Source organism: Talpa occidentalis, unplaced genomic scaffold (assembly GCF_014898055.3).
Source record: "Talpa occidentalis isolate TD23 unplaced genomic scaffold, MPIMG_talOcc4v2.1, whole genome shotgun sequence".
In the NCBI taxonomy this organism is placed as follows: Eukaryota; Metazoa; Chordata; class Mammalia; order Eulipotyphla; family Talpidae; genus Talpa; species Talpa occidentalis.
The window spans coordinates 78,923,530-78,932,640 of record NW_026555331.1 but is presented as its reverse complement, the minus strand read 5'-3'; positions in this window follow the sequence as shown (position 1 = coordinate 78,932,640).

Here is a 9,111-nt window from a genome sequence, read left to right as displayed (position 1 = left end):
CCCCCTCCAACCCTTATCCTCCTGTATTTTCCCTCATTTAGTACGTGTGGCATTATTTATTCACTTCCTCAGAAAAACAATGACACTACAGAATTATACAGAATGAGACTGTCTTGGCTTTTCTCTTCCAATTGTCTGGGTTTCAGAAGGTGAAGAAGATGAGATGAATAGGACAAAGAGTTTTTAAGACAAGAAGGGCTGAGGAGAGCAAAAAATGAGTTGTACATGTTGTCACAGAAAGTTGGGAGAGGCCCTAAAAACAACATCCAGTTCTGCTCTTGCATCTGGTTCTAGAAGCCATGTGGAAAACTGGTGCTTAGGGTGCTTCCTGGTCCATTTAATCAAGGACCACGCATTCCCCATGTTGAGGAATTTTATTAGTGTTTTTTTTTGTTTGTTTGTTTGTTTGTTTTTTTGTTTGTTTGTTTTTTTTTTTTTTGCGTTGAGGCTCTGCTTGGTGGCAGTTAACACATGCCTTGCTGAGCGTTGAGTGAGAAGGGCTGCCTCTCTCTGTCCCTATGTCGTATGCACCCATTACCATCCTTCAATACTTGAGTAGACAACCTCCCACAAGATAACCCTATAACCCTACAGAGCAATCTTCTGAAATGGAGGTTGAATACTGGCTACAAAAGAGATATTGAAATAAGGAAAACTGACAGCATGTGAACTTGGAGAATGCAAATTATTACCTGCCTGAAATCTCTCCAGAGTTAGGCATTGATAGGCAACACAAAAAACAAAAACACCTTACCTTCAAGACTCCCATCATATATATACACACCCCTGCCATGCTTGATTACTAGTGTTGAGCAGTGATTTGGCCTGTCGGTAATAGATTATTTTATAGATTTTTAGTTTCTTTCCCTGGCCTCTCCATAAATGTTAACCGATATTAATTATGCCCAGTGCTGGGCACTAATGATATAAAGATGATGAATCCAGGATTCCCTACCTCCCGGTTGCTCACAGTGTGGAGGTGAGGGTGTGTACAGAAATGCAGTGAACTAATCCCCCCCCCCCTTTTTTTTTTGTAGGACCCTCGCTGGTGGCCAGGGAACGAACCGGCGCTGCAGAGGCTGCGGGCAGCCCAGCGCTCAATCGCTGCGCCACCAGGGGAGGCCCTGAACTAATCCTTTTTAAGGGACTGACAGGAGAAGGTTCTGTCCATTTTACTTCTCAAAGTGTATTCCACTCTACTATCCAGTATTTGTTTTCCTTTTTATTCAAACATTAACTTTCATTGTCACAATTTTCCTTATGCCTTAGCCATGAGCAATGTCTGTAGCACAATGGAGTTTTCCTATGTTTCCTGAGGGGTGAAACTTGGTATTAATTACAATTTAAAAAACACAGAATAAACAAGGCAGGAAAAACCCTTTGATAGATCACGTCCCCTCCTTTTACCAATAAGTTCTGGTAGAAGCTCTTGGTGCCAATTTCATCTGCTGCGAGTACTTTCTATGGGGCCCTGCTCTTAATCAGCTCCTCGCCAACAGGATGGCCTCCTTCAGTACGATTTCCATTCCAGTGCTGTATCACTTCTCTCCTCTTCATACAAATAGTCTGCCTTTTCTATTTCCTCTATTCCTCACCCCATGCTCCTTCAACACTCCTTCAACATGAGCTAACCCAGATCCTGGAGGCCCGATCCTCACCCTTGGGCAGTCCTTGATTAAGAAGTCACCAAGTGGCTGTGCCCTGCGTCAAACTCTCCTGAGCTCTGCAGGTCGGCTCAGTGCCATTAAGTGGTGCTTGAAAGAGACTGCTTAAGTACATGGTTTTGTGGTGGGTTTCCCCCCCTACTTCTTCTTCTCAGTGAGCCTTTCTAAAGAAATACATTTTGAGCTAAGAGCCTCTTGCAGAGTGGAGAGTATATTTGTAGGTTTCATGGAATTAAAAACCAGGCCACCCTTGGTCAGGATAGTTAAAATGGAGCCAAACAGCTCTCCTAGAAGGGGAGGCTACCCTTAGAAAGAAAATCAACAACCTGCCTAGTCCATGCGGGAGGAGTGTTTCAGAAAAAGGAAAGCATATGATCTTGAAAAGATTATATGGCATTCCAAAGACATGTACTTTTAAGAAGAGAATTCTAATTGGGTGACTGCATTATAGAATAAGTTAATAAGTGAGCTGACCACATCTTAGGAACAGGGAAAACATTTCCCAGAACAATGGTTTTCATGCATTCTTTTTATTCTGTGATTACAGAGAAGGTATTTTGATGTATCATAAACCTTATAAACCAATAACCCAGATTAGAAAAGTGTAATCACTGTATGCCAAGCTTTCGCAGTAAACATAGCTCACCTACTCCTGGTTCAAAATCCCAAAATGAACTCTAAGGGGTAAAATTCAGAAATCAGGTATTATATGCACTGGAAATTATAACCAAAGTTTAACATAACCTTGTCATATTTTGGCAATGATGTTAGATGTCATATTAGGTGGAACATAATCCTATTGATTGTCAATAGGATTGAACTCATTTAGGCGCCATTGTTGATTTATATTGGCTTTATAGCAACATTGTTGTCATTATCTCTCTTAAGACAAAAAAATTAACCTTATTTATGGTTTTCACAAATGGCAGCAACTTCATCACATTGATATGTTCCAAGGTTGGCATTAAAGAGAGAGTTTTCCTCTGGTGACTGTGACTGCCCAAGCCTACCTGTTTCCATCGACAGAGTTCATTTTCCCATCTCAATGTGGACAGTTGTAAGATAGTTCTTTAGAATTCAGGCCAAAGAAAGGGATACCAGCACACAAAAGATTCACCTCTGGCCACTGAATAAAGCTCAGTTCCCAACTTTTAATTTTCCTGTCCTGAAATAATATTTCCAGTGTAATTGACACCTAGAAAGTTTCCTGCTCTAATATCTGTGAAGTGCAGGGAAATGATTTCACTTTATTCTCATTGGAAATCATATTAAAATAGAATAGTCAAAAAATCAGAGTAAGAGATAGCATGTGGGGCTTTTCCTTATGTGATCATCTATAACATGTAGACTCATACCGATTGACAAAAATGTATTATGTTCTTGGATAGTTGTTCTTTAAATTCTCTCAATAGCCTATTGAGTTAAGCATGAATATACTAGCTCTTTCTCCACTTAAAATATTCTACTAACTCCCCTTTAATTACAGGATAAAGTCTAAACCCTTCTGTCTGACATTCAGGGCCCTTCAAGGAGTAGAATGAAAAATAACTCAATCAAAAAATAGGCAGAGAAGCTAAATAGGCACTTCTCCAAAAAAAAAAAATATATATGACAGCCAACAGGAATGTGGACAGGTTCTTATTATCACTTATTCTCAAGAACATGCAAATCAAAACCACAATGAGATATTGCCTCACACTTATGAGAATGGCCCATATGAGAAAGACCAGAGTAACAAGTGTAATTGATGATGTAGAGAAAAAGGAACCCTCATACACTGTTAGTTGGCATATAGATTAATACAGCCCTTATGGAAAACAGCATACAGATTTCTCAAAATATTAAAAATAGATCTGCCATATGATCTAGCAATTCCACTCCTAGGCATCTACCCAAAGAATGTAAAAAACACTTATTTGAAGGGGTATAGTCACGCTTATGTTTTTTTTTTTATAAAGTCTTTTTTTTTTAATTATTTATTTATTTATTTATTTATTTATTTATTTATTTATTTATACAAGAACCGGGGTATAGGCCAGATGCACGGGAGGGTGAGAGGATTCACCAGAGACAGAATGGGGAACAGAACAGGCAGATTGGCTGATATACACTGCTGAGGGGAGCAGCGGGTGAGTCAGCAGAGGTCTGCTGTGCCAAGTGGGTGGCTCCCTGGCCAGGAATTGAACTCTTGATGCAGTGGCTGCGAACAACCTCATAGGTTGCAACTTAACCCGTTGTGCCACCAGGGAGGCCCCTCATTCCTAGGTATTTTCAACAGCAAAATGTAAAATCTATTATGTTTAATCCACTCTAATATTACAAAAAAACAAATTTTATAATTGGGACTAGATATCAAGGATACAAGAATTAATATTTAAGCTTTCTAAGAGAAGAGATTTTTTTGGAGAAGAATTCATACTATTCCTCTATTGGAAGGATTGACAAAAAAATCTATTGTTTTAAAAGTAACCCATTATTGTACTTTTAAAACAGAATTTTAAAATAAAATCTATACTTGACTGTAGATGAGTTAAACCAGATCTCAGCTGGTAGACTTGAAGGGGATGGAAGCATATTGATGATAAATAGAAAGGAAATCTATTTTTATTGACCCAATCCTTAGGATATCAGAATGAAAGAGTATGTGTGGACTTATGCATTATTCTTCTGATCATTTTTCTTCCCTTCAATGCCCAGGTCATCCTGCTTGAAAATATAGGGAGGACAGTGGATCTTGAATTTACAGTAAATTCCTTAGCCCTTGACATAAGTGAAATAAAGGCACAACCTAGAAAATCAAATGCGGTTTTAGCAAAATAAAATATATTTGTTAGGTTTTTGGCCTAGTATTCTTTTCAGAAACTTGCTCGTCTATCACTGAGAACAAATACAACTTTTCTTTTAAAAGAAAGGAAAGGAGAAGAATTTTTCCTTTCCTGGTGTTAAAATACCCTATTAAAAGCTTGAAAATAAAACTTCCTTCCCTATCAATGCTTTCCTTTTCTATTAAGCAAATATTGATTTCCCCTGCCCCGCATTTGATACAGGAGTCCCAATGACCAGGGCTCTTTGGTTTGCTTGTTCTTTGTGTATGACTGCTGACAAGGCAGCTGCTAGGGAGCCAACAGGGGGTGCTCACTGCATATTTGGATGAAGGGAAAAAAGATTTGATTCAAATCAATCTTCAATTTTATTTTTCTTTTCCTTCCATGCAAAAGTAAAAGCTATAGTTCTTCTCACACACAAAGGTTTTACAAATATATTCAGAAGCAAAGTAAGAAAATGTGCAGGTCAGTGAGAAGGCCTGGGGGAAAACGAGTATTTATACATGAAGCAGGGATTGAGGTTCTGAAGCACTTGGGTTCCTAAAGGATTTGAGTCATTGATCTTCAATTAAACCTAAACTTTCTTAGCTATAATGACTAAATTTATTGGATAATTTATCAAGCCCCTACTTTACGTACAATAGAACAGAGTGAGTAGGGAGAAAATATGTTCTAATTTTACTTTTCCCCGTTATTCTGCAACATATCACTTAGTTCAGTCTCAGTTTCTCCAAGGACAAAATGCAGAATGTGATCATGGCTTCCCCTGGACATTTTCTCCTGTGAACAAATATTTTAACATTCAATTAGCAAGTGAAAATAATATAAACATTTTATTATATACAAGTTTGAGGATAGTCATACATTACAAGATTAAAAATAAACTGGAAGAAGCTCTTTTCTTACCTACTTAGAGTCTGATTCGGTTTGAATTTATAAAATCCTGAAAATGATAATACATGTGCCCTATTCCAACATTCTCTGATTGTAACATTTAAAAGATCAAGCTTAAATGTGGAAGGAGCTTAAAAAGTAGTTGCTTGAATGCCAAATGCTGACAGAAATAAGTTGTTTTAAATCATCAGGCCTCTGATGACAGATGAAAAAAATCAAAAAAAGCTCTCATTAGAAGAAAATATGGCATGTGGCAAGCTCTATAAAATTTATTGGAAAATATCATCAAGAAATACCAAAAGTCACAGGTATATATATTGAAATTTTTAAAAATAAAATTGCTTTCTTTTTATCAGACTAGTAAATAAGGTTTCTTATAGAATTATTAAAGTCTTTCTTTTGATTTACACAGCAAAGACTTCAGAAAGAGTGATGGCCTTGTTCATTATTCAGCAAAAAACACAAGAAAAAATGTGCATCTTAGAAACATACTTTGCTTTCTCTTTCTGGAGCCCAAACAACTTCTGGCTAAAAGACATATTTTGATTAAGATAATATTTTTCCCTAATCAATATTTTTTACCTCTGGGTTATTACTTCCTTGAAGGCTTCTCTGCCTTTTTTTTCTTTCTAAATTAGTCTATGTAGTTTATGAGAAATCATCAGCACTGCCATATGCTGCCGTTTACATTAAATCTTTCCCTTAATATTTACTGCTGGGTGGCAAGGCTTGTCTCTAGCCTTTATGGTTTGGCATCGAATCTTGAAATGTGTATTTTATACTTAATTGGAATGGGGATAGGAGCACAGGAACAGAATTAACCATTAATGAAATAATGTTTCATCTCCACCAAAGTTTACCAGTTTCCAACTTGGTTGGTAAATTGCATGAACACTCCTTGGTGTGAAACCATATCAAATGTGTTATGCTTGCCTCATACATGTGCCTAAAACAGTATATTATTCAATCTATGTCAAATTAATGAAAAAGTTTCTACATGCTTACTCTGGATTTTTGTACTTAGGGCGGATGGTGACAAATTTGTCTCAGATCAGCACTGATTAGTGGATGTCACTTTGAGGAACACTGGTCTGGGTGTGAGGAAGGAAGGGAGACCTGTACTCCCCTTGTTGGCTCTGTTACCCTCCAGTGTCCTTTGTCTTCCCAAACACTTAGGGATTGCCTATCTTCACCCTCACCTACTAATATATGTGTGTGCATGTGCACACACACACAGTGGCTTAAGGCTGAAAATTTAGGTTAGGTTTTATGTGCCTTGACATCTTGTAAAATTAGGTGAGCTTTCAATGCTGTAATCACATGCTGTCTCCATCTCTCTTTCAGATAAGTTTCCTTCCCAAAGGAAGGAAAGGACCAGGCTCCATTCCTGGGGAGCGTGTGTGGGCTCCTTGTCAGTATAAGGAATTATTCAAATAAGCCAGTCCCATTGTTCTGTGGGAACAAGAAGTCACCCTTCCCTGTTGGTACTGCAAGCCTGTTCCCACACCCGTTGACTGTTCATGGAGCCCCGACTGCAGCCCACTGCATGTCTGGGTCCTGCACATCTGCTTCCCCTGGCTTGTGAGTACATCTCACCATCCAGTGTTTGAGTCACATGTTTGACCACTCCCTTAACTACAGACTCGGGGATCCCTCCTTCACTAGTGGGGTGAATAGGAGGCAATAAAATATACACCCGCACAAAAAGAGAGCTCCTGAGAAGGAAGAACTTTTCCTGAATTCTTAGGGCAGTGGCTTCGGTTGTAGTCCTGTTCCTCTACTCTTGCTCTAAATCAGAGTGTGTGTATTACAAGATGGGGAGGGGGGGTTAGGAATTAGGAAGAGGAGGATGTAAATATCCATAGTTGGAATCAGAAGATCTAAGATGAAAAGGCTTAGGAACAAAAATGCCTTGTACATTGTCCACTTAGGAAAAAAAAATGTTCCTTTCCTATTCTTCCCACTGCATCATTGTGTGGTCCAATAGGATATCAGATGTGTTTTCATAAAGGGTTCTGTGTATTTTTTAAAGGGAGGGATCTTAAAATGATGATTAGTTAACAGCTAATAATTCATCCTGCCCCATTTTCCCACTGAAAGTCCCAGGTAATCAAATAAAGAAATGTAGCAGTATAGCCGCCTTGAACTTGGGGGGCAACTGGTCTTCTGGCAGGAGCAGAGGCTCTGATACTTTTAGTGAGAGGAGTTTGAGCAATTCTCCTCTGCTCCTTGTATGCTCTCCACAATCATCTGCCCTCCATATGCACAAGGAAATGTTTTTTTAAATTGTGGTAAAATGCAAATAATCTAAAGTGTATTATCATAACCACTTTAAAAAATCTCAGGTACATTCATATTGTTTAACCAATCTGTAGAACTCTTCATCTCGCGAAACTGAAATTCACTACCCAGTAAACATTAATTTATTTCTTCCTCCCCCCTCCACTGGCAACCATCATTCCACTTCCTCTCTCTATAAATTTGACTCCTCTAGATCCCTCATCTAAGTGGAAACATACACTAAAGGTTTTTCTGTGATTAACATATTTAACTCAGCCTAATGTTCTTAAAGTTCATCTATGTTTTAACATGCATCAGAATTTTGTTCCTTTTTAAGGCTGAATAATATTCTATTGTGTATATACATCACATTTATCTGTTGATAACCACTTGGGTTGGCTGTGTCCTCCTTTTTCTTAGGTTTGACTAGACAAGGATCCACGTCCAAACTCACTCACATGTTTGCTCATAGAATTCTATTTTTTGTGGGCTATTGAAATGAGGGCTTCAGTTTCATGCTGGCTATAGCTCTAAGCCTCTCTCAGTTCTTTGTCAAATGTGCCTCCCATTGGGAGATAACAACATGGCAGCTGACATGCCTCAGTGACTAAGGAAACACTACTAAAGTCAGGTTTTTTTGCAACCCAACCTTGGAAATGGCATTTTTTTCACATCTGATACATTCTGTTTCATAGAAGCAAGTCATTGTGTCTCTCACACACTTAAAGAGAGGTGATTACAAAAGAGTTTGAATACCAGGATGCTAGAATCAATGGGAACTATTATGTGAAGGGCTTAACACATGGTCCAGGCTTAAAAATGTGCCTCTTGGAACTGAGGTGACCAAGGGCCACCCTGGTCATTAATTTTAGAGAGAGTCATTCATTTCCCTTGCCCTGTGCAATAACAGGCCATAGTATAAAGGGTCCTGGGTAACTCTTTCAGCAAGTAGATAACTGTGCTCAATTAGGATAAATGTAAAATGGCAGCTAGCTAAAGAATTTCTGAAACTGATTATTAATGGTAACTGCCACAGATTACTACAAAAGAATATCATCAAGAAGAAAGTACATTCCAAAAATGGGGAGACTTTGGTAGGGAAGGAGTATCTGGTTTCCTTATACTTGGTAAATTTTGAGGCAACCAAGACCAACTAGTATGAGCACATTAGTTAGGGTAGGACCTCTTCAAGGCTGCCTGTGGAGTTGGTAGTTGCGGTCTGGTCTTCAGAGAGGCCTCCAGGTTCCTGCTGTGTAAATAGATAAAAAGGAGACTGTGATTAATTCAAAGTTAGACTCCAGTTGGCCTCAAGTTTTCATTCTTCAACACTGTATTTGAGAAGAAAATAAACTAAAATTTACAGGGTTCTGAGGGGGAAAGATGTGACTCTATGAATCTATAGCTAGCCATTGTTTCCTTTGTACTGGTAAAAGAAGAACACCAGGAAA